General features: G+C 40.8%; 1 protein-coding gene and 1 pseudogene across 9 annotated transcripts in view; one reads left to right on the forward strand and one right to left on the reverse strand.

Annotated features, from left to right (window-relative positions):
• Positions 1-602: 602 nt before the first annotated feature.
• Positions 603-26,045, forward strand: part of AMBRA1 (autophagy and beclin 1 regulator 1) — a 178,816-nt gene continuing 153,373 nt past the window's right edge. For 5 of the 9 annotated variants that reach the window (XM_086677551.1, XM_086677554.1, XM_025928195.2 and 2 more), the window contains exons 1-2: positions 604-812; positions 24,748-24,858. The gene's annotated coding sequence lies outside the window, so the exon portion shown is untranslated. Of the gene's footprint in view, positions 813-837; positions 1,032-24,747; positions 24,859-26,045 lie in introns of those variants that run through there. The other 4 variants (XR_015240845.1, XM_086677555.1, XM_086677552.1 and 1 more) reach the window with 3 other exon arrangements.
• Positions 19,400-20,124, reverse strand: LOC147576515 (cell division control protein 42 homolog pseudogene; annotated as a pseudogene).

The following is a 26,045-nucleotide window of genomic DNA, read 5'->3' on the forward strand; positions in this document are numbered from 1 at the left end:
AAATTTTGATCATCACGTAAGAAGCACACCCATAGCTCCAGGCCTTTGAAAGAAAATTTTAAAAAGCATACGTGTATTTTTTTTTTTTTCCTGCCTTAAGTTCAGCCTACAAACCCCTGAATTTTTCCAACTTCTCTTTGCTGTGTTTTATGGGACCTAAAGTGGAACTTTAACAGCGTTGACTCACTTTGTTTCTCAGTCTGGATTCTCTCTCATTGTCTCTCTGTGCCTCTGTCATGTATATGTATGTTTATTTTTATGTACCTCACTGTCCGTGAGGGAACTAAGAGTCACACTTGCTCAGTTGGGATAATGTTGGGAGTCCATAACTTAGTTGCTGAACTGGTAAGTGTCATTGTGCTATGCCTTGATCTCCAACACTCAAGAAAAACTCCGGTGCTCTAAACAACTTCGCTGGCAAGCAACACAGAAAATGGCAGAAGCACCGGCTACTTTACTCGGCCGCTTATGATCTGGGTTTGTTTATTCATGCCTTGGCCAGGAGTCGGGTTGGAGCGGAGCAGTTTTTCGGCGCTCGACTGCATCTCCTTGAACGATTGGCTGGGCGCTCATCCTATGATGTCTGGGCCGTTCGTGTATTCGGTGATCTTTTGCGCCGTCTTCTTGCTTGATGTCTCCTGAGCGGCGGCGGCGCCGGGTCGAAGGCTGACTTATCCGCGAGGCCCCGCGCTCAGGCTGCTTTCTTCCGCTGGTCGGTAGAGCGGACCCCTTGCTTCCTTCCTGCCTCTTCTTCTTGTCGGTGGTTGGGTCCCGTCGCTGGGCTGCAGACGGAGCCTCCGCCCGCCTTGCAGGTAGGCCCGGGAGGAGCCTGGGAGGCCCGGCCCGGCATCCTTCCGCTGGCGGGTTGAGAAGACCTTGGCGCCGGCGGGTGGGCGGGCGGCTTGGCCGCGGAGACACGGCCGGAGGAGGAGCTACCCGGCTGCGTTCGGGGGCGCGGTCGGAGAGGCGGCAGGGCACGGAGGGAGAGGCCGGAAGGAGGGAGAGATGCTGGGGCTGCTTTACGCGGTTAGGTAGGGAGGGGATGTTGGGTCTAGGGCGGGTGCTGGCACCTCAGTGTGGGGGGAAATCGCCTCCCAGGAACGGATAGAGCTTTGCGCGCTTGCCCCTCCTCGGTCTCCCCTCCCGCCTCCCCACCCCCAAGGCCCCGGGTGTCATGACTCAATTGCGCTGGGGACCTCCTCGGAGTCCGACCTTTGAAGGGACCCTCGAGTAGGTGGAAACAAGTGGAACACGGCCCCCTGGCTGCTCTGAGCGAAGTGTCATGTTCTTGCGTTTTGGGGATAGGGAAACTGAGGCAGCGTTCTGGGACTTGACTTTTCCCCACGTCCCAAATAGGTCTTTAAACGTACTATGAGTCGTTTTTTGGTTATTTGCAGGTTCGGGTTTTTTTCCCCCCTCCCTCTCTATTTACCAATCACTTTATGTACACAGCGATTTGTCGTTTGTGATCTCTCCTACCTGGGAATACAGATTCTGTCACTGGTGACTTCAGAAGTAAAGGGACCATGCTGGTTTTGTTTGTCAAAGTCTGTACCATTTTAGTGAGAAAAGCAATGGCAATTCTGTTTCTTGGATAGAAAATTTTGTTTGCTGACCACTTTGCTTTCTGGTTGATACTTATTTCTCCCCCCCCCCCCCCCCCAGCTTGTTCTCAATGGAAATCTTCCAACTATGTTGTTAAGTGGTTAATGTCCAAGGTTGGAGGATTGGTGAAGATTTTCAAATCAGGTATTTGTCCTGAAGAGTTTGCTTTTTAGGAAGAATCCAAAGGAAACCCAAGGAGTCGTTTTCAGAACAATTTTATCATATTCGATTAGTGGTTTAGTTGTGCGTATACTAAACAGCCATTGTGTAGGATTCATTCAAATATTGAGATATTTAAATTTAAAGTTAAAATTCTGGCATCTCCATTATGTTTTCCTGTTCTCTCTCAACTTAGAAACTTTGGGGACTAAGCGTTCTTACTCATTTTATTTTCATTGGATTCAGTGTCACGATCCTAATTTGTGGAGCTTCTTTGTTGAAAAAAAAAATTCAGGCTAGAGGTGGTTTCAGGTTGAATACGTATTTCCATAGTATGTAAAATCAGTAGGACAGTGGTTTTAAAGAGAGAACAGATTAAATTTCTAGTCCTTGGGTGGAAACTATACAAGTGTGTGTTTTGTTTTGTTTTGTTTTTAACAATTTTAGAATTCTAATATGAGTTGTGGAAAGGTTATTGTTCCTCTAATGTTTTTGATTTTGAGGTCAGCAATATCTAAGCGTGGGGTCCTTGGTCATCAGTGATTTCCTAGTTACCAGGACCTCAGAACTTCCAGAAAGGGATTAAAGAAGAGCCACCAGACTGGAGAACCTAGATTGGGAAGTTAGGCTAAGAATGTGTGCTCTCTGAAAAAGTTTTTATGGTAGAAGAGAACGTATATCAGAGGAGAGCATTTAGTGAAGGAAGCGACGTTATCTCCTGGGAATTGATTCTGCATAGAATTTGTAGTTAATGTAGTATCTCAGTGACTCCTAACGAATGCTAAATAAAGATGGAGTTTGCTAGGAGTGTCACAAAAAATGTTAGCAACATTTTGTTACGTTTCTATAGGAAATAATTAGCAGAGGTTTAAGTTGAATTGAGGAAGACAAGAAATTTGGTTGTGGTGCTGGTGGTGAGGTTATAGGGATAGAGCTTATTGGCTTCTACCCTGCTTTGTGATAGAAATTCACTCCACAATTTACCTTTCTTGGTTAAATCTTGCGCTGTTCTGTCAGTGTCAGATCAGGCTCTCTTCTGGCATTTCCTTTCAGAAATTTATGGGTTCAGAATGTGACTTAATTGTTCTATCTTCTCTTTTCGTGAGAAAGTTCTTGAGGATTATTAAAGATGTGAACTTCTTTGAATATCTTCTATAGCTTGTCCTGGAAGGAGTTATATTCTACCTTGGAAAAGATTAATTATATGTATCACTTGAAAACTACTGGTTATTTTTATTAACTGTAATAATTTGGTTTTATATTGTATAATTTTCAAATTATCTTCAATACACGTTAGGAAGCTTATGAAACTTTATTCTTTTTCTTTTTCTTCTTTTTCTTTTTTTTGTAAGTAAGCTCCACATCCAGTGTGGGGCTTGAACTCACAGTCCTGAGATCAAGAATCGCATGCTCTTCCGGCTAAGCAAGCCAGACTTTTGTTCTTTTGATCATGCTTCTTTCTGCTTCTTATTAATACTGAGTCCATACATTTATGATCTTCAAGGATCTTCATGAATGTTGACAATGTATCTCACTATTCCCATTTATCCTGCTCTGAAAGCAGTTTGAGAAAAAGTTTTGTTGTTAGCACACTGAAGTCTCTTTTTTTAAAGATACATCTCAGCCTTGATAGAGTTATTTTGGAATGGGATGCAGATCTTTTTGCCCAGTGGTTTGGTTTACCAAAAAAAACCCCAAACCAACAAACAGAACAAAATAAACAACCCCCCCCCCCGGCCCCCAAAACTCCTTAAGTTCCTTTAATCATAGTCATTCTTGTTTCCTTCTCCAATTGTTCCTCATAAACCCAGAAAGAACTTTCTGTTTCTTGTCATAATTTCTGTTTGTACAGAAGTACTATGGTACAACTTGTCCTGTGGCTTGGGGGTGATTTATATTTTATATTTTCAAGCCCCGTCTCCCCCCACCCCAAAGTTAATTAGATCTATCTTTCCCCCTTTTTGCAAAGCTAAAATTAGTTACTGATAGATAAAAATTTTGTGATCAGTTATTGTCAGAATGTATTTATGTGCCCAGTAGTATGTGGCAGTCTGCCAAAATGATGTAGTGTGAAGAAAACAGATTAAGGAATCAGGAGACCTGGATTTAAGTCCTAGGCTTATACACTTCATAGCTGAGAAATCCTTTACAAATTATTTAAGGAGACTGTAGGGAAGGTTGCTCCCCTTTACTGGGCATTTACTATGTCATGTTCTTCATAGGCATTATCTCATTTAATACAACAGTCCTTTAAGGTAGATATTATTTTCCCAGTGGATACTGAACTCAGAGTACGTAATTTGACCAAGATCACACAGCAAGAATGTAGCAGAGTTGGGATTTAAAAACAAGGCTTTGAATACTTTTATGAACCTGTGTTTAGAGAATGGGAAAGATAATACTTTTATCATAATATTTCCATTGAGAAAAAAGTATGTGAAACTGCTTTAAAAACATAAAGTGCTCTTTAGATATTAACTGCTATGCTATCTTACAGCAATGGTGAGCAGTCATCTAAGTTCTTGGACAACTTGTTTCTTTCAAGGCAACATTATGCCTGACAGTCATGGAGGATAGAGGTGACAAACATTAAACCAGCATTGGAGGAGCTTAACTAATATGTGTGTGGAAAGGAGTGAATGCCTGGAAGTGCCAGTGAAAGAGAAGTTTTAAGTGCTGTATGTGTAGATGGGGTGAGGCTGAGAATATTTACCCCCTGTCTTCCAGTTAGTCCTGCCTGTGTGTCTATAGATTAATGTAGTATCTTTTCCATTTTGTTCTCTGTCTTTTCTTAGGGTTGATAATCTCCACTTCTCCACCTAAACTTTTTCCTTTCTTTATTGAGTATTGTTCTTGTGCTGTGTTGTTTCCTAAGGTACCTGTATCCCTATCAGACCTTTTGGAACTATTTCTTTTCTTTTTTTCTTTTTTTTTTTTTTTAATTTATTTGAGAGTGATAGAGAGCAAACAGGGGAGGGACAGAAAGAGAGGGAAACAGAATCCTAAGCAGGCTTCAGGGCTTCAGCACAGAGCCCGATGCAGGGCTTAAACTCACGAACCATGATATCATGACCTGAGCTGAGATCAAGAGTTGGATGCTTAACCAACTGAGCCACCCGGGTGCCCCTCCTCCTCCTCCTCCTCCTCCTCCTCCTCCTCCTCCTCCTCTTCTTCTTTTTCTTCTTCTTCTTCTTCTTCTTCTTCTTCTTCTTCTTCTTCTTCTTTTAAGTTTGTTTGTTTATTTACCTTGAGAGAGAGGGAGAGAGCATGGGGGAGAGGCAGAGAGAGAGGGAGAGAGAGAAAACCCCAAGCAGGCTCCACACCATCAGTGCAGAGCACAAAGGAGGTTTGATCTTACAAACCATGAGATCATGACCAGAGCCCAAATCAAGAGTCGGATGCTCAACCAACTGAGCCACCCAGGTACTCCAAGTTTGTTTATTTATTTTGAGAGACAGAGAGCAGCCGTGTGAGTGGGGGAGGGGCAGAGAGAAAGAGAGAGAGAGAGAGAGAGAGGGGAGGGGAGGGGAGAGGAGAGGAGAGGAGAGGAGAGGAGAGGAGAGGAGAGGAGAGGAGAGGGAATCCCAAGCAGGCTCCATGCTGTCCGCACAGAGCCCCATGTGGGGCTTGATCTCACGAACCATGAGATCATGACCTGAGCTGAAATCAAGATTCTGATGCTTAACCAATGGAGCCGTCCAGTCTCCCCTATTCTTTTTTTTTTTTTTTAAGTATATTTATTTTGAGAGAGACAGTGTGCGCGCGCAAGAACTGTTGAGTGCATGCATGCATGTGTGAGAGCAGGGGAGGGGCAGAGAGAGAGGGAGAGAGAGAATTCCAGTTTCTGCACTGTCAGCACAGAGCCCCACATGGGGCTCTATCTCATGAACTGTGAGATCATGCCCTAAACCGAAATCAAGAGTTGATGCTTAACTGCCTGAGCCACCCAGGTGCCCTGGAACTATTTCTTGATTGTGACTCTGTGTTTCAACCCTTTCCTTTTCATACTTTTGTTCATCTAGCAAATATTTATTGAATGCTCATTAGATGGTGGGATACAAAAGTAGACATGAATATTCTTACTCTTACGGAGTTTATTCCAGTGGGGAGCAGAGTTGACCAGGAATCTGATGGATATTGAAATTTGGGCTGTGCTCTGAAAGAAACAAGGGCTGACAGCAAGATGAAGAAGTGAGGAGGGCGCTGGGTGTTCATGGGGAGAGTGGAGTCTTCAGTCATGGCATCTTTAATCCTGTTAAAAAGTTGCAATCACAACATATCATGATTCAGTAAATTAAGGTTCTCTTTCTGCCATCACAGTGGAAGTCTTCATTTAAAATTGCTACATGTGGGGTGCCTGAGTGGCTCAGTCTATTAAGTGTTTGATTTCAGCTCAGGTCACGATCTCACACTTTGTGAGTTCGAGCCCTTCACCGGGCTGCACTGACAGTGCAGAGCCTGCTTGGGATTCTCTCTCTCTCCCTCTCTTTTTGCCCTTCCTCCACATGCATGCTCTCATGCCTCTCTCTCTCTCTCTCTCTCAAAATAAATTAAAAAAAAAAGATAAAATTGCTGTATGTAATATTTGTTAGTGTATGGTGACACTGGATTTGGCATAATAAAGGATCACTATGACTTAGAAATGTCCAGCATGCTTGGCTAATGAGTTTAATTTTTACTTCTAATGTGACCTGAATTTAATTAGTTTTCATTTGTTAATTTTTTCTAAAATAATTATTCTTTGGAATTTGAGTTCAATGAATTTAAACACTGGATACATGACTTCAGATTTATTTGTAGCAGAGACTAAGCTGAAGTACTTAGCCTTATATAAGGGGAAAGCTTTAGAAGGATTATAGTGAAATTGAGAGAGGGAAAATGTAGGCTGCTGCTGCTGAGTATGTGTATATGATAATATGTACTTATAATCTTGTTTAGTACCTTTCAAGATATTAAAAGTGTTTTGTAGCATTTTTTTACTGCTGCTTATTGGAATCATATGTCTGTCTGTCGAATTAACTGAGGCAAATTTCACATTTCATTATTTCATCATTTGTTTATTTCTGCTTCCCAGGATAGAACGTGTAGTTTCCCATGAGTTAACATTGTTTTGTTTTAGGTGTATATGCTTATGATATAATGAAACATTTGAAATTTTGCTGGGTTGCAGAGGATTAATATGCCTGTTTGACTTGGGGAGAGATTTGGAGTATTTCACCCTAGCTGACCAGTGAAAACAGGATAGAAAAATATGTCTTCCCAGACTCTTGAATAACAGCCTAGTGGCACTGATTCTTGGAGTCAGGCAGTCTGAGTCCAAATCTCAGGACCACTATTTACTAACTGCAACTTACGTAAATACTTAACGTCTCTGTGCCTTTCTTCATGTGTAGAATACCATACAATTGTGAGAAATGAATGAGAGAATATATGTAAAGCATTTAGAACAGCAGATAGTGCTATATATGCCACCTGTTATTGTTTTCAATATTATTATTATAACACCTTAAAGATTGTATGTTCCCCAAAAGGACAACAAATGGTAGTGATGCTTAGATTGAAGTTCAGTGTCTTCTGAGAAAACTTAAACAGGAAACAAGAAGTTCAAGCAGTGTATTTGTTTCTCCTTTCCCTCAGTGTGCTTCAAGTTAAAGTGAGAGGGTATGTCTTTACTGGGAGAGAGAAACCTAGAAAGCAACAGTGTCTGAAAGAATTCCAAGTAGAAGAGACATGACGGAATTTTGAGGATTCTGTAATATGTATGGTAAAACAGGCCAGAGCTATTTTAGGAACAGCAAAACATTTCTTTGCCAAACAGGTAGAAAATTTTAGCATCTGAATTTTACCATGTATTTGAACTGTGATTAGTACTTGAACGATTTGGAAGAAGTTGTCTAAAGGCATGGAAGAGAATGATATTTAGGGAAAAGTCAAAGTTACCCAATCAACTTGGGTAAACTTCTGGAAGAGTGAACTTGTATTTCATATAGTGGTACAGGAATGCAGTAGAGTTAGTTTTTTATTCCTCTTGTCCCTTTATGCCATCATAAATTGTGGGTGCTTCAGTCTTTACCTTAACTATCCGTTTTTGTTTTCCTCTCTGAAGTCTGTGTAAAATTCCTGTGCTGTCATTTAAAAAACCTATTTAATGAAGATAGTGGAGTCTTGTTTTTTTTAATTAATTAACCCATCCATTCATTCAGTAAATGTTGTCTACCACTGTGGTAGGTGTTATGAATACCATAATAAGAGCTGATCAGAACCGTGCTTATTGAAGTGCTTTGTGCCAGGTACTGTACCAAGTGCTTTGTGTCATTAATTCTTTTCATTCTTACAGTTTTGTGGTGTAGATACTTTTATTTTCCTCATTTCGTAGATGTGGAAATTGTGGCACAGAGAGAGGTTAAGCAGTTTGCCCAGGGTCTTAGAGCCTAGTTAGTGGTAGCACCAGGATTTGAATCCAAGCAGTCTGGCTCCATAGTCTCCTGCTCTTAATCCCTAAATTATACTGATTCTAAACTACTTTAAACAATTCTAAACTCTCTAAACTACTACCACTGTACTAAGACTAGAGTGACAAAAATAGACTCTGTCCATGCTCTTCTAGAGATTGTTGTCCATAGGGGAGAGAGATGGTAAACAAAAAATACACTAATAAATGTGTAATTGCAAAGTGTATCAAGTCCTATGATGGAGAAGTAAAAAAGAGATTATAGTAGGGGACCCTGAATTATATTGGAGCCTTGGGAAAAGTTTCCTGAAGATGTGATATTTAAGCAGAGATTAGAAGGCTGAAAGGGAAAGGCAAAGGGAATAGCATGTATGAAAGCCTTGGGGTAGGAAGGAACGTGGCACAGTTTGAGAAGCTGGAAGAAGATTGGTGTGGCTGGAGCGCAGTGAGCAGTGGGGGAGGAAGGAGAGGGGCACAGGATGAGGATAGAGACGTAGGCAGGGTTGTGTTAAGGATTTTGGACTTTTTTCCTAAATATAACTGGAAGCGTTGGAAGGTTTTAAGTATGAGTGTTGTGACCCTAATATATGATTTTAAAAGGTTGCTCCAGCTACATTGTGGAAACTTTTGGAAATTTGTGGGAAAAATTTTGGAATTTGGAAAATTTGAAAGAGAAGTGGGGGAAGTATGATAGTTAAAGATGTCTTTTTGTGGTCCAGGCAAAAGATGACCATATCATGGCTTGGACTAGGCTGTAGGCAATGGAGATGGGAGGAAGTAGAAAAACTGAATAGATACATTTTTTTTTTCCAATAGATATTTTAGAATTAGGACAGGCAAGACTTAATGATGGATTGAATATGTGGGAGGAGGGAAAAGTCAAGTATGATTCTCAGATTTCATGAGCATCTGGATAGATGAAGTTGCCATTTGTGAGATGGAAACATTTGAGGAGGAGCAGATTTTGACTAGAATTGGGGAGCAGGAGAAAGACCTCAACTTAAGCCCTGCTGAGTGTGAGCTTTCTGTTAAAAACATGTGGAGACATCCAGCAAGGAGCCTTTGAGTGCTGCTGGCAGGGGTGCTGGCAGTAAATCTGATGCTCTTGGTAGAGAGGTGGTATTTACAGTCAAGGAAAATGGTCAGATTACCTAGAGAGAATGTGTGTATAGACTAGCAGGAGAGTGTTCCCAGTCAAGATCCAAAGAATTTGAGGAAACCTCAGAAATCCACTGAAGTGGATTTAAAAAGTGGGACGGGAGGAAGTGGAGATGGTCTGTATATTTTGGTAATTAGCATGTCTGTCTTCCCAGAAGAAGTAATACTTTAAGAAGTAATGTAATAAGGTCCATGAAGATAGGAATGATACCTTTTTATTTTCTTCTTCGTGGCCTAGCCTTGGTGTCTTGCCAGGAGGTTGGATTAAAGGAGAAAGAGGTTTAAAAAAAGCCGGGGGGTGGGGGGGGGGGTGGGATGAGGAGAAGAGGTCAAGGAATGAGGGTAACTGCAGAATGGAAACAGTAGTGATTCTCATGATTTGTATATGTGGCCGTGGAATTTAAGGGTTTATGTACTTTTTAGTTTTGCTGTCATTAGCTTCTCTTTTCAATTCCCTACTTATTGGCTTTTAAAATTTATTCCTTACTTTTATGTTTTCGTATTGCTTTCCTGTGGTCATTGTTGCTATAGTCAATTTGCTCATGTGCTTGGTTATTTACTTTATCTTAAAAAAAATTTTTTTTAAATGTGTTTATTTATTTTTGAGACAGAGAGAGACAGAGCATGAGCAGGGGAGGGGCAGAGAGAGAGAGGGAGACACAGAATCTGAAGCAGGCTCCAGGCTCTGAGCTGTCAGCACAGAGCCAGACATGGGGCTTGAACTCCCAGACTGTGAGATCATGACCTGAGCTGAAGTCGGCCGCTTAACCGACTGAGCCACCCAGGCACCCCTACTTTATCTCTTTATTCAGTCACTTATTTATTGGTTCTTACTGCCATATAGAGTACGTATAAATATGACTCTAGACTTTATTTTGGTTTCTGTTTTGTTTCCCATTTACATATTCTTTGCTTAGAGTCTAATAGGCCATAATGAGATAATATTAAACGTTTTGGCTACCAGTCTACCTAGAATTTTATATGATGACTTCTCTGGGAAGGGCTAAGCATTTTATGGGTATTGTCCCCACTAGTTCTTCTAGCCTTCCCCTCCCCCTTTTTTTTTATTCAGGTGAAATTCATACAATGCAAAATTAACCATTAATTAATTAATTAAAATTTTTTTCTTAATTTTTTTTTATTTTTGAGAGAGAGAGACAGAGCACAAGCAGGGAAGGGGCAGAGGGAGAGAAGGAGACACAGAATCTGAAGCAGGCTCCAGGCTTTGAGCTGTCAGCACAGAGCCCAATGTGGGACTTGAACTCACAAACCACTAGGTCGTGACCTGAGCAGAAGTCAGATGCCTAACCACTGAGCCACCCAGGCACCCCTTGTTTATTTATTTATTTTTTAAAGTTTTTATTTATTTATTTTGAGAGAGAGCATGGGCAGGGGAGGGGCAGAGAGAGAGGATCCCAAGCAGGCGCTGCACTATCAGTATAGAGCCTGATGTGGGGCTGGAACTCATGAACCGTGAGATCAAGACCTGAACCAAAATTAAGAGTCTGACGCTTAGAGGTGCCTAGGTGGCTCAGTTGGTGAAGCGTCCAGCTCTTGGTTTCAGCTCAGGTCCTGATCTTGTGGTTGGTGAGTTCAAGCCCCTCATCGGGTTCTGTGCTGATGGTGCGGAGCCTGCTTGGGATTCTCTGTTTCCCTTTATCTCTGCCCCTCACTTACTCTCTGTCTCTGTCTCTCTCAAAATAAACTTAAAAAAAAAAATGGACACTTAACCGACTGAGCCACCCAGGTGCTATTTATTTACTTTTTTTTTTTTTTTTTAAGTAGGCTCCATGCCCAATGTGGGGCTTGAATTTATGACCCTGAGATCAAGAGTTGCAAGCTATACTGACTGGGCCAGCCAGGCATCCCTTAAAAGATTTTATTTTTAGGAGTTCCTGGGTGGCTCAGTCTGTTAAGCTTGGGACTTTGGCTCAGGTCATGATCTCACTGGTCCAGAGTTAAAGCCCCATGTCGGGCTCTGTGCTGACAGCTCAGAGCGTGGAGCCTGTTTCAGATTCTGTGTCTTCCCCTCTCTCTGCCCCTCCCCCACTCATGCTCTGTCTCTTTCTCTCAAAAATAAACATTAAAAAAGTTTTTTAAAAATTTTATTTTTAAGTAATTCTGCAAACCCAATGTGGGGTTTGAATGTACAACTCTGAGATCAAGAGTCACATGGTCTGCTGACTGAGCCAGCCAGGTGCCCCAGAATTAACCATTTTAAAGTGAACAGTTCAGTGGTGTTTAATACATTCATAATGTTTTGCAACCACCACCCTCTATTTAGTTCCAAAACATTTCGATTACTCCAAAGTAAAACAGTTTCTCTTCCTTTCCCTCCTTCCACCAGCCCCTGGAAATCAGCAGTCTGCATTCTGTATCTATAGGTTGATACATTCTGAATTTCTTATAAAAGAGGAATCATAACAATATGTAACCTATTGTATATATTGTATTGTATTGTGTATGTATTGTATATATCATAATTTGTTCCTTTATCCATTGAAGAACATTTGGACTGCTCCCACTTTTTGGAAATCATGAATAACGCTGCTGTAAACATGCATGTACGTGTCCTTGTTTTCAGCTGTTTTGGGTATCTACCTAGGCGTGTAATTAATTGTAAGGCTATCTGGTAATGTATTATTGTCATGATTCTTCCTAACCCGTAGAGATCAAGCCAACATCTGCAGCTTCCTCAGAGTGAGTGATTTGAGAGTTGTTGGCTGGGCTTAGATTGGGATTGAGAATCTCTTGCCTTTATATTTAGTTTTTTGAGGAACTGAGTTCTCCCAACATACTGGTTTTATCATTTGCATTTTACTGATGGGGTAATTGAGGTACAGCATCTGCTTGGTTTTAACTTCCTATCATCTTCAGAGCAAGTCAGTGATGGAACTGGGAATTTAAGACTCTTAATCATGTTCTTTGTCTAAGATGACCCATTTAAAGCCATGTTGCATTTACATGAAGCTGTTTAAAATGGGCTTCCTATATTTTATAATCTCTTGAAGGGATATTGTTCAGGTGGTATTAAGCAGATGTTCTTTTCCCATAGAAGACAAGAGGGAATGTGTTTTAATTGCAGCAGAAGGGATATAGATTACAAATTAGAAAGAACTTCCTGACAACAAGATACTGGGATATTACTGAGGAAGGTTGTGAAATACGTTCTTCAAAGACTCAGTAACTGTCTTTGTAGGATGACTCAAGCATGGGCTTGTTAAGAAATGAAGGAGATGAGAAAGATGACTTCTGAGGTCCCTGGGAACCAAACCCCAGGTAGTTAATCAAAACAGTATCTCTGGCATTGTAATGAGTATATTTTCATTTTCTTTATGAAGAAATAATCAGTGGAGACTAGGTAAATTGCTGAAGGTCTCCTAGTAAAATGGAAGATTAGCATTCTGAATCTTCTTGGCTCCCATGTTCAACGCTCAGGGATGTGTTCTTTATCGTAAAGGAGTCTTTTCATGGCTATGTGATGTATTATTGTTGTGATTCTTCCTAAACCATAGGGATCAAAGCCAACATCTGCAGCTTCCATAGTGTGTGTGATTTGAGAGTTGTTGGCTGGGTTTAGATTAGGACTGAGAATCTTTTCCTGTAAAAATTGTTTTGGTCTCCTGTTACACATGTAGAAATAGGAACACATTATGAATAACAGACTAAGGTAATAGATTCTTAATGACTGTTTAGAAGGGCCAGATTAAAATTGCTTAAGGAAGGTGCACATGACAGATGTATTTTTGTTTTGTAGTGCTTCAAAAATAGAAGCCCAGAAGATGGGCAAATGAATGAACATTGGTTCATGCTGTAGAACATAAATATAAAAATACTCATTAAATGTAGTATTAAATTGCCAGTTTATTTACTATTATTTTTTTAATGTTTATTTACTCTTTGAGAGACAGAGCTTGAGTGGGGGAAGGGCAGAGAGAGAGAGAGGGAGACACAGAATCCAAAGCAGCCTCCAGGCTTTGAGCTGTCAGCACAGAACCCGAGGCGTGGCTCGAACTCACACGAGTCTTGAGATTATGACCTGAGCTGAAGTCGGATGCTTAACTGCCTGAGCCACCTAGGCGCCCCAAAATTGCCAGTTTAAATGCTCAGCTCAGGAAATGCCAAAGTTAAATTACTGAGAACATTAACACATTCACCTGACATTTTAGGGTGTACATTAAAGAATCTCATAATAAGTGTTTATTAGTAAAAAACACCTTTTGAGGTTCATGGGTCATTGACTGGGAAGCTAAGCTGGGAGGGGGTATTATCATTGGTAGGTTGCTTTAATGGAGGATTTATTATGTCTCTTTCAGTTGAGCTGTGGGAGCATTTACTTGTTCACTTCTCTGCTACTACAGATATCATCAAATATACTTATTGAGCTTTCTTGAATTGGCAACAACTGTTACCTCTGCAGGATAAAAGAGAGGGGAGCCAACTTTTGAATACTTAACATGTACTGGGAATTTTATATTTGTTCCTCCACGTAATATTCATAACAAACCAATGAAGCTCTATAAAATGGATGGTAGTATCTCTGTTTTAAAGGACAGGAGGGGCGCCTGGGTGGCTCAGTCGGTTGAGCGTCCGACTTTGGCTCAGGTCATGATCTCACGGTCCGTGGGTTCGAGTCCCGCGTCGGGTTCTGTGCTGACAGCTCGGAGCCTGGAGCCTGCTTTGGATTCTGTGTCTCCCTCTCTCTCTGCTCCTCCCCTGCTCATGCTCTGTCTCTGTCTCTCTCTCTGTCTCTCTCAAAAATAAATAAACATTCAAAAAAATTTAAAAGAAATAAAGGACAGGAAAAGTGAAACATTTTCTTGCCAAAGGTTATACAGATGGTGAATGGCAAACCTGAGATAGAGAAGTTAGAGTCTTTAAGTTAATGTTATTCTTCTTTTCTTTTTTATACTATCACTTCTCTTCCTTCCTTCCTTCCTCCCTCCCTCCCTCCCTCCCTCCCTCCCTCCCTCCCTCCCTCCCTCCCTTCCTTCCTTCCTTCCTTCCTTCCTTCCTTCCTTCCTTCCTTCCTTCCTTCCTTCCTTTCCATGCCCATTGTGGTCTTATGACCCTGAGACTAAGGGTTGCATGCTGTACTAACTGAGCCAGCCAGGTGCCCAGAGTTAAGTGTGTTCTTTGGAGGTGCCTATGGGGTGGCGTGAGAGTCAGGAAGAGTTTGATTCTCCCACTCTGCTTAAACCAGAGCAGGTCATTTTGATCTCTTTTATATGTTAGTGTTTTCACATAAGATTTCATCTGGAAAAAGGGTTCTGCTTCTTAAAGAAAAGAAAGCAACCTGGAAGGCCACTGAGGAATCACGAAAGAAAATTAGTTAAAAAAACGTGAAGATTGAAAAGTGGCTAAATTACATAACTGCCAGTTGGGAAATTATGTCAAAATTTTAAGTGACTTGATGTCCCAGCCACATATGCAGTGCAGTTATTCTGTCCTAGGGAGTGTGGGGTAGTGGGAAAAGAGCAGACACTCTGGAGTTGGAATTAGCCCCTGGGGTGGCTGTGGAGTTTGGGAATATTTCTATAAACCTAGTGTGTGCAAACACCTCTTTCAAGAGTGGCTGTAAGGATCAGAAAGAACCTTCACCTTCAAGTTGCCTGGCTCATAGTGGATACCCCTAAAATACTAGCTGTTGCTGAGATGATGATGATGTTGTTGATGGCTTTTTTAATTTTTTAAGAATCTATTGACATCCCCCCCCCCCCATACCGGAAAAACTTCTTCCATACCAAGGATAGGCAGTCCTTTACCTCTATATGTACCTCATTATGGTGTTCAGCATGTTTGTTTTTGATAGTTTTTGAACTGTGCATGATTACTTATTCATGGATGCATCTATTGTTGATGAAAAGAGAAAACCTGAACTTCATTAAGTTCATTTTCATTGAACTTAATAGAAAGAAGCAGTAGTGAAAAGGAACCCCATACAATGACTTGAGAAACCTGGGCTTTTGTCTTAGAGCTACCCTTAGTGAATCTTGTAATGATGGACAGGTGAATTTAACTTTGTAAGATCTTATGTTCAAAATGATGTCTTCGTCACTTTAAATTCCGTACATCCATTGTTTGACCAGAAAGATTAAAGATACCTCATTTTCATTGCCAAAATTTTAAAAAATTGCTTCATTACTTTTAGAGAAGGAGCTTTATGCTGACCTGAGTTGGCAGGCCTTCATTTGTACTTATTGAATGTGACCAAGGCAGTGTTTTATATGGAAGGATGTTGTATATCAGAGCAGAATTGAAATGAAGAGCAATTAATTGTAAGGAAGCTAATGTGAGAGATTATCATTTGCTTTTGGGTGGATAGCTGGATTCTTCAAACACATAGCACTTTGTACTTCCTTGTGGGTAGTACTTGCCACATTTCAGTATAGCAGCTATATAGTTACCGTATACAACAGTTGCAGACTCCCCACCAGACTGAGAGCTCTTTGAGGTTTTGTTTACCTTTCTGTCCCTGTTACAATAGTGCTACATAGTATACTGTCCCCAAAATATACTAAATGGGGGAAAAAATTGGATCAAAGTCAGCAGACATGTGTGGAAAATGGCTTCTGCCTAAATACACTAAATACAGTGTTCAATTTATTGACTCTCTTCTGTTGGTATGTGGTAATATAGAAAAACTGGATAAAGTAGGAAAAGCACAAGTTTTATAGCTTTGAACACCAACTTTACCGTGTACTCACTGTTTGACTATGGGTGAGCAATTTCACACTGAGCCAGGTTTTTGTCTGTAAAATGGGACTGGGGTAGGAGGGAGCTTTAGAGATAGAATATATAAAACATTAGCACTCAATAGAAGTGGTAGTAGCTATTACAAAAATGGATGTTTTAAAAATTATCAACTGTACATTTTGCACTTCTGCTTGAAGGAGTAATATATTTTCAGAGAAGTTTGTTTGGTTTGCCTTGAGTATGTGGGAGAATTATCCCCTCTAGCAGTTTTCTGCTGAAAAGAAATCTTTTAGCATTTCTTGCTCTGTGGGCCCCCGAGGATAGTTCCATGGAGGAGGCATTTGGGATCCTAGAATAGCTGCTGAAGACCTTGCATTTGTGTGGATCTCTTTACAATACTGCTTCTGTATTGTACTGTACTCTCTTTTTCACTCACTAAATGATGCTGTCTCAGCTACTGTATATTAACATGATAAACATTGTCAGATTTGTACCAGTTAGAAAATATTCTATACCTGCCATCCTGCTTGGCACTTAAAAGATTTTTTAAGCTCTTTATGGTACAGTGATAATAGGTGAAGTAGGTAGGTTGCAGGGTAATATGTAGTATATATAATCTCATTTTGATGCACAAAACATCTAATAAGATGCCTACATGTTTGTCTAAGCAGTGAGTTTGCATAGTTATCTCAGGAGGGTGGAAATGGGAGGGTTTGGGAGGGAGACTGATCAGACTAATTTTCACTAGTTACTGAGGAGCATATGTTACCTTTTTTTTAAGTTAAACTTTTTATTTTGAGATAATTGTAGATTTACATGCAGTTTTAAGAAATAATGTGAGAGAGAGAGATCATACCCTTTACCCAGTTTCTCCCGATTTTAACATCTTACAAAACCAGGATATTTCCATTGAAACAAGATACAGAACATTTCCATCACTACAAGGATCTCCCTTGATGCCCTTTTATAGCCACACCCATCCCCAAATCATAAATCATCAGGCAAGTGCAATGGGTAAAGTTGCAGTAAAGCTTTGTGCAGAGAATCAAGGGAAAATACCCATAGAAGAAGGCGGTCCATCTCCTACTTCCTTTGCCCTATCTGTAATCCCCACCCCCTCCCGCCCCGACTAATTTGGTCTTTGTTATTTCAAGAATTCTATGTACATAGGTCAACTACAATTTAAAAAGGATGTAATTGTATGCCCTACTGACTGAGCCAACCAGGTGCCCCCATATGTAGCTATTTAGTTAGTTATAAAAAGTTTTTTTTTTTTTTTAAGTTTATTTATTTTTGAGAGAGAGAACATGAGCATGAGTAGGGTAGGGACAGAGAGAGAGAATCCCAAGCAGGTTCCATGGTGCCAGCACAGAGTCCGAAGTGGGGCTCAAACCCACAGATCATGACATCATGACTTGAGCATATGTAACCTTTTAGATTGGCCTTTCCACTCAGCCTAATTCCCCGGAGATTCAACTTGGTTGCCTGAATCAGTCAATATAGTTCCTTTCTTTTTAACTGCTGAGTAGTAGTTCATGTTTTGAGTGTTACACAGTTTGTTTAATCATTTGTCCATTGAAGAACATCTGAATTTTTCTCCAGTTCCTGGCTATTAGGAATAGAGCTGCTGTGAACATTTGTGTACAAGTTTTTGTGTAAGTTTTGCATTTCTCTGGGATAAATGCCTGAGAGTGTGGTTGCTGGGTTTTATGGTATGTCTTCTTTAAATTTAAAAAAAAGGGAGAAATTGGGGTGCCTGGGTGGCTTTGTTAAGCGTCTGAATTCGGCTTGGGTCACAATATTGACGTTCCTGAGTTCCAGCCCCTTTTTGGGCTCTGTGCTGACAGCTCAGAGCCTGGAGCCTGCTTCAGATTCTATGTCTCCCTCTCTCTCTGCCCTTCTCCCACTTGTGCTCTCTCTCAAAAAATAAACATTTAAAAAAATTAAATAAAATTACAAATATTAACTAATACAACCCTCCAGGAGGCAAGTAATGGTTAGGTGTGGTGAGAGTAGTCCCTTTTATGGATAGGTAGGTTGAGGCATGGATGTCAGGGTACATAGCATGAGTCACTGTGTTCTGACTCAGATTCATTTGAATTTATTCATTCTCTCTTCTGAATCAACTTTATAATTATGACCTGCTAGATGTGAGGACACAAAAAGGAATTTTTCTGGATCTTAGGTTTAATGCCGATTCTATAAAAGCAGTGTGTATAGTGGTCAGAGCATGCACTTTGGCAACTTACTTGGATTTTGAATCTCTCCTCCACATGGGCCAATCGTTTTAACTCCTCAAGCCTCAGTTTTGTGATTTGCAAAATGAAATGGGGATAATGATAGTACCTATCTTCGTAGTGTCATTGTGAGAAATAAATGAGATGATATGGAAGAGTGCTTAGCACTGCCAGGTGTGTAGCAAATGTTCAGTGAATGTTAGATAAAAGTATTGCTTTAAATATACGTTATGTTCTGCCACTTTTGTTTATCAATTGGCGATAATTGGATAAATATTCGGATTTTAATGCTGTGTACTTACAAGGCTTTAAGATCACTGTTTACTTTTGAAGTAAAGGATGATTTAAATGCTACTTAAATTTAGTCTTATGTGTAATTAACAATAGGAAGTAATGTTGGATTGTATTTATTACAGTATTAAGTTACATGAAAATATTAAAAAATTTCTCCTGACTTACTCATTTTCGCAGTCTCACTCAGAAAAATGGGAAATGATGCTCAGCTACTGATTTCCTCCCTTTGATCTGCCCCCCCCAAAAACATTCCTTTCCATATTTTTTTAATGTTTATTTTTGAGAGAGAAAGAGAGAGCGCGCAAGCAGGGGAGGGGCAGAAAGAAAGGGGGACAGAAGATCCGAAGTGGGCTCTGCGCTGACAGCAATGAGCCTGATGTAGGGCTCGAACTCACCTGAAGTTGCAGCTCAACATACTGAGCCACCCAGGCGCCCCATCCTTATTTTCTTCCTAGCATACCGAGTAATTGAAAATATCCTCAATTTTTTTTTTTTTAACATTTATTTACTTCTGAGAGAGAGATAGTGCGAGCCAGGGAGGGGCATAGAGAGAGAGAGAGAGAGAGAGAGGGAGACACAGAAACTGAAACAGGCTTTAGGCTCAGAGCTGAGAGACAGAGAGAGAGAGAGAGAGAGAGAGAGAAACCGAAACAGGCTCCAGGCTCAGAGCTGTTGGCATGGGTCCCAATGCGGGGCTCGAACTCACGAACCGTGAGATCATGACCTGAACCGAAGTCGGATGCTTAACCGACTGAGCCACCCAGGCGCCACCAAAGTATCCTCTATTTGCTTATTTTTTTTTGCAAAAACGAATTTTAATTTTTAATCTTTAGTTTGATTTAACATTGCTTTTAGTACGATGCTGACACCAGCTGTGCAGAAAAGGGTCTGGAGACGTCCATAGCATCACACACCTGCGGGTCTTCTTCGGTTCTGGAGGCTCCAGGGCAGCCAATATTGCTTCGTCAGATACATTCTTCACGCCTTTCTGTGTGAGTGCAGAACACTCCACATACTTGACCGCCTTCAGGTCGCGAGCCAGCTTTTCAGCAGTCTCTGGAGTGACAGGCTTCTGTTTGTTCTCGGCAAGTTTCTCAATCTTGGGTCATCGCGGAGATTAATTTGGGTCCCAACAAGGAAGCAAGGAGTCTTTGGACAGTGGTGAGTTATCTGAGGCACCCAGTTCTCCTTCACATTTTCAAATGAGGATGGAGAGACCACTGGAAAACAGACTGGAAATACATCTGTTTGTGGATAACTCAGCGATCATAACCTGTCATGATCCTCTTGCCCTGTGGTATCAAAAAGTCCAAGGGTATATGGCTCTCCACCAATCATAACTGTGACTGCATAGCTGTCAAAAACAGTCGGTACCTACTCCAGTGGAAATTTGTTTGTTGTGTAGGATATCAGGAGGCACGTTTTACCAACGGCACCATCGCCCACAACAACACCCTTAATTGTCTGCATTGCTGAGACAGTTTTGTGTCCACTTTAAATATTTCAGATTCATTGATGACCTCAGCTTCTCCGCTGGGGTGTTGGCAGCACTCCTCAATTTTTTTTTTTTTAATTTTTTTTTTAACGTTCATTTATTTTTGAGGCAGAGAGAGCATGATCGGGGGAGGGTCAGAAAGAGAGGGAGGCAGAGTCCGAAACAGGCTCCAGGCTCTGAGCTGTCAGCACAGAGCCCGACGCGGGGCCCGAACCCACAAACTACGAGATCATGACCTGAACCAAAGTCGGACACCCAACCGACTGAGCCACCCAGGTGCCCCAATTTTTAATTACATAATGACATAAGTGTCTTGAGGGCAAGGATGTTCAGTAAAGTATTCTCAGTGCCTAGAATAGTGCTGAGTACATAGTAAATGTTCAGTAAACATTTCTTGGCTATCATTGCTTTTGCATCCTTCTCCTCCCCTTCCTTTTTTAAAAATCTTTAAAGTTTATTTATTGTGAGTGAGCAGAGGAGGGGGGAAAGAGAGAGAGAGATTGAATCCCAAGCAGGCTCTGCACTGCAGTGAATTTATGAAACCGTGAGATCATGACCTGAGCCGAAACTGAGAGTCAGTCGCTTAACCGACTCAGCCAGCAAGGTGTCCCCTTCTCCTCCCCTTCTTTAAGTGTTTTCTTATTCGCAGAAAGTTGGGGAAATGGAATCCAGGTTCTTAAATCCAGTGATTTATTTTGATTGGCTGAGAAATGTGATTGGCAAGATGGAGGAGCATCTGGACCTTTTAGCATAAGAGCTCTACATTTACTAATTTCACTTCTTTTCCTGAAGCCTTGAGGGAGATTTTTTTCTTTCCCTATTCTGGTCAGCCAAGAACCTGACCTGGGCTGACTCTAACGTTGGAGAACACTGAACACTGAACACAGTATCTGCCGAGCCAAGGACTGGGAGTCAAGTTCTGATACTATCTGAAGAAAAAGCCTGAATTCAAATCCTGCTTTGGCTACTGATGCCTCTTGCAAAGCTAGATGCATTTCGTAACCTCTTCCAGGTTTTATTTTTCTTAAATAATCTCATCTCAATAATCTCAGTAATCTCATCTGTCCTGGGGTTCGTGAGGATTCTTGGTTAATGTTCTCCAAGCTTTTAACAATACTGTTGCTATGGCTCCAGGGGTTTCCAGGAATCCTGGGGGCAATGTGTTACTATGGGAGGAGAGTTACACTTCTTTTTCCCAAAGACTGTGCAGAAAACAGAAAGATGTGATCCTTCATGATTTGAAATCAGCTTTACTTCAGCCTCCTAATATTGTGGGTGGATGAAAGGGATGTTGTTGCCAAAGTCATTAGGTCTGTTTGCCTGAGGCAGTTGGGGTCAGTTCCCAGTTCTGGGGTTAAGCTGTTTTTGCCTCTGAAATTTCTTTCGTCAAAAGCTACTCTTTTTTCTTTGCTTACTAATAGAAAGTCTCTCGCCATTTTTGTGCATTTAAGGCTAACGTTCCTGGCTTCTTGATTCTGTTGATAGCTTGGGACTCAAAAATTGAGCTTCACTTTCTTGTTGGTTCAGTGGTTTCCTCCTTGCTCTTCCTTGAGTTTCCAGGGATTCTTGTATTCTTAGTCCGGTTTCCCCAGAATAGTTTGCAGATAACACTTCATTCCTTTTTTCGTTATCCTTCTGAGGTAAGTGACAATAAGGAAAACTGTCAGTCTCAGATTTGGAACTTACGGCTTTCTGTTTCCAGTTTTGATCACACTGTTTTTGAGTACAAACTCTGCTGTGTTTCAGACATTAGGTCATGTTATTTTTACTTTAGGAAGCCTTAGTAAGCAAACTCTGCAGCAGAAAAGCTAGTGCTTTTTCCTCCTCTTTATTATAAAAACAGTAATTAGAATTTATTTAGTTTTGTATCTTCAAAACATTTTGTAAAGCTGTTAGCCTATTTGTGATATACCATGTAGAAGTGTGCCTTATTCTGAGTTGATAAATATAAAAAAAACATTGGGGGTGATGGTGGATATGAGAACAAAAGAGGTCGTGTTGCTTGCTTATCTCTTGGTAAATTTGGGCTGACAATCTTTGTACCGGCTACTGAATTCATTATCATGTCTTAGCCTGGCTTTCTAGGTGGAGACAATTGTATTGAAGAGTTTTGTAATTCAGAACATAGATGTTGTGCATATCTGCAGTAGGGGTGTAGGTTCTATTAGCGTTTTATCTCTGGGCTTTTGGTTCTTATGAAGAATGTGTCTAATTTTGATTGCATTGGTTTTGATTCTCTCAAATTATTTGCTTCTAATCTGTCAGGTGATTAATTAAAGGTATTCTCTGATTCTGCTTCATGGCTCCTGCAGTTTCCTTTGCACTGTCTCATAACTGAAGGTGCCAGACTTCTTTGTACGAACTCCTGTTTATTGTGCACTGTCCTTATTGTTAGTTCTTAACTTGGCTTGTACTTCCAAAAGTAGTAACTCTGCCTTCAATTTTTTGTAACCCATTTCTTCTAATGTACTCCAAGGACGTGATTCCTTTAAGTTACAAAAAGGGTGTTATTACTTTCAGTTTGTACCTGGAGAAAAATGAAATTCAGCACCAGTGTGATTTGTAAAAGATTATATAACAGCTCAGTGGTAAGAGTCCATCACTGAAACTTCTTATGTCTTTGTCATATCTTTACCCATTAAATCACATCACCTTTATATCTGGCACTTTCAAGCCCCCAAAATATAATATCCCATATTCCCTTCCCTGCTCTCAGAATGTCCACTGCCTCTGTACTTTGTTCTGAATATGCTGTCTTTCAAATATGAGGCTGCCAGCCCTGGAACTGACACAGCCCTTCAGCCGTATTCTGTGGTCAAAACAAGTCACAAGTTCAGCCCCATATTCGGGCGGGGGGGGGGGGGGGGGAGGGCGGTGAGAAATATGTTATCTCTTGATGGGTGGGGCAGCATGGGAGTAGAGTAGGAAGGATTTGATGGCAGCTGTCTTTGGAGAGAGTCTAGCACAGGCTGGTAAACTAAGTTGGTTATAGAGAATCTTGATTTGGAACTAACTCTGGCAGTGCGAGGAGGTCACTAGCACTTTGCCCGCCACATGGATGAGAAAGGGTTGGCATGAGACCATACGTGTAAGAGTCCCCTTCTTTTCTCAGATGTGTTTATGTTATAGTTCGTGCTTGACAAAAGAGTATACACAGGTTTGGCTGAGTATGCAGAATCATACCTTCTGTTGATTAATGTTTTCAAGATGTATGTTCTGGCCTAGCAGCCAGACAGAAGTAAATTTGCTGTGGCATCTCTCTCTATTTCCTGTTGATAAGTAATTTTTTTTACTTTGATGGAGTTGGTAGTTGTGTAGGGTAAATACAGAGTGGCTGAATTTCATGATATAGTCTCATATGGTATTTTATCAAATTCAGAGTCATTTCTCGTCAAAGACTTTAGAGTCCTTTTTTCTCTCAAAAACCATATATTGATGTAAAGGAAGGGGTGAGAATTTTTTCATTTTCCTTGCTGTCATTCTTTAATTTCTTCTCCTTTGAGGAAATGAACATTACAAATATTAAGCAAACAGATTTCCAATTGATTTTGTAAGGCAGTAAAACAATTATTGAGGGGCTAATACACGTGAGGCTAGTAAATGACTAGAAGAGAGACTGACTAGGAAGTTCTATCTCAGGCACTATGGAGTTTTCTGTAGTAATTAAGTATTTATACTCTGGAGCCAGACTGCTTGGGTTTGAATCCTGAATCCACCACTGACAGTGTGACTTGTTCCCTTGGGACCTCATGAACCTGATGGGGTGGCTGTGAGGATCATAAATTAGTTTATGTAAAGTGCGAAGAACAGTTCCTGGGACATGAAAAGCACTCTGAGACGGTTGGGTATTGTTATTTTAACCATTACCCTGTAACTTTATTTTTTTTAAAGATGTCAGTACTCAGGTCTTTTATATGAAATGGTTTGGAGACTGCTACAGTGGACAGTTTCATTTTGCCTAAGAGAATTTGTATTAAATTTCATTTATCTGATTTAAAAATTTTTTCTTACTGCTATTTTAACATTTGCTTTTATTTATTTTGAGAGAGATAGAGAGCAAGCAGGGGAGGGGCAGAGAGAGAGGGAGACAGAACCCCAAGCAGGCTCTGCACTGTCAGCACAGAGCCTTATGCAGGGCTCGAGCTCACAAACTCTGAGATCATCACCTGAGCCAAAATCAAGACTCGGACGCTTAACTGACTGAGCCACCCAGGTGCCCCTCTTACTGCTATTTTAATTTTAATTCTTCATTATGGAATGAAATTATCATTCTAGTACAAGCATTGGCATTCTAGAATAGTGAGCACTTTTCATTTGGTAAATCTTATAATCTTCATGGTAACCCTATTATTATACCTACTCTCAGTGGTCACATTTTATAGACGAGGAAACTGAAGTATAGGCTGGTTCAGTAACTGTTTCAAGAAACCTTCTTTTGCCAAGAAAATGACAGAGCTGGGATTCAGTTGGCCAGTCTGATTGCAGGGCCCATGTACCGCTATACCAGGCCAGCTCTTATTTAGAAATTATGGATTAAAAAATTACTTAAAATTTCTCTATCTGGATTTAACCACATTTATCACTTTGGCATATTCTAGGGTATCTTTTATTTTTTAGTACTTATGCATTTTATGTATTTATTTATTTTTAAGTATGCTCCATGTCCATCGTGGAGCCCAACGTGGGGCTTGAACTCATGACCCTGAGATCAAGACCTGAGCCAAGATCAAGAGTCGGATGCTTAAACTGACTGAGCTATCCAGGTACCCCTAAGATATCTTTATTCTATTTTATTCTATTCTATTTTATTTTACTTCATGTATTTTATTTATTTTGTTTTAATGTTTATTAATTTTGAGAGAGCAGGCATGCGATATATGTATGCAAGCTGGGGAGAGGCAGAGAGAGAGAGGGAGAGAGAGAGAATCCCAGGTTGGCTCCACACTCAGTGTGGAGCCCTGCTCAGGGCTTGATCACGACCTGAGCCGAAATTAAGAGTCGGATGCTTAACTGACTGAGCTACCCCAGGTGCCCTGCCCCTAGGATATCTTTTAGAAGTCCATACATAGTACTACACAATTCAGGTAATAGATGAAGTTTTTCTGCTTCCAGGTGTGCTTGCCTTCAGAATGTGTTACCTGTGTCTACCTGTTCTAGATTGGTGATGCTCTCCCTGAACTTTCTTGCCCACCTCTAAGCTCAGTCTAGTCTAGGAGTCAGGCAGGGCTGTGTGGAAGTATTCTAGTCTGGTTGCTGGCTGTGGCACTCACATTTTGGATTTTGGATTTGGATCCTATAGTGTGTCATTTGAAGTATCCTAAAATGTCTTGTAAAAAGTCCTATTAATGAAAACAAAGCTGCCAATTGTAGAAAACTGTGTATATTTCCACCTACGTGGAGTTTCTAAAGAGTACTCGGCCACTTTTAGGCCTCTAATTAAAGGCCTGACATTCTGTTGCTAATTTTCCAGTTGTTGGGAGAGCTTTACTTATGCAAGTAGTCCTAGATTTAGTATTTAAAGAACTTTTTTTTTTCTTGAGAGAATTAACCTTGGGATGGATCCTCTGTGTTATGGAATGTGTGTTGGTATTACACAGTTGATTGGACTCCTAGACTGCCTACTTAGTGCAGTGGAGAGAGATGCAGATACTCAAGAAATGAGGTGATTGGACTCATTTTAACAGCCCCTTCGAGGTCTGTTAGTTTTCTGATTCACACTCCTGGAATGCTGTTGGAAGGTAGGATTTTGGGTCTGAATTTTTAGCCAGGTTGCAGATACAGTTCTGAGTTAGTTCTGTTCTTATTTTTATTTTTATTAGAGAGAGTGAGTGTGTGTTTGTGTGTGTAAGAGAGAGAGAGAGGGAGAAGGAGAGAACAAGTGGGAGAGAGGGGCAGAGGGAAAGAGAGAGAGAATCTCAAGCAGGCTGCACACTCAACACAGAGCCCAACA

This window comes from Puma concolor, chromosome D1, assembly GCF_028749965.1.
Source record: "Puma concolor isolate L17-30 chromosome D1, mPumCon1.1.hap2, whole genome shotgun sequence".
Classification (NCBI taxonomy): domain Eukaryota; kingdom Metazoa; phylum Chordata; class Mammalia; order Carnivora; family Felidae; genus Puma; species Puma concolor.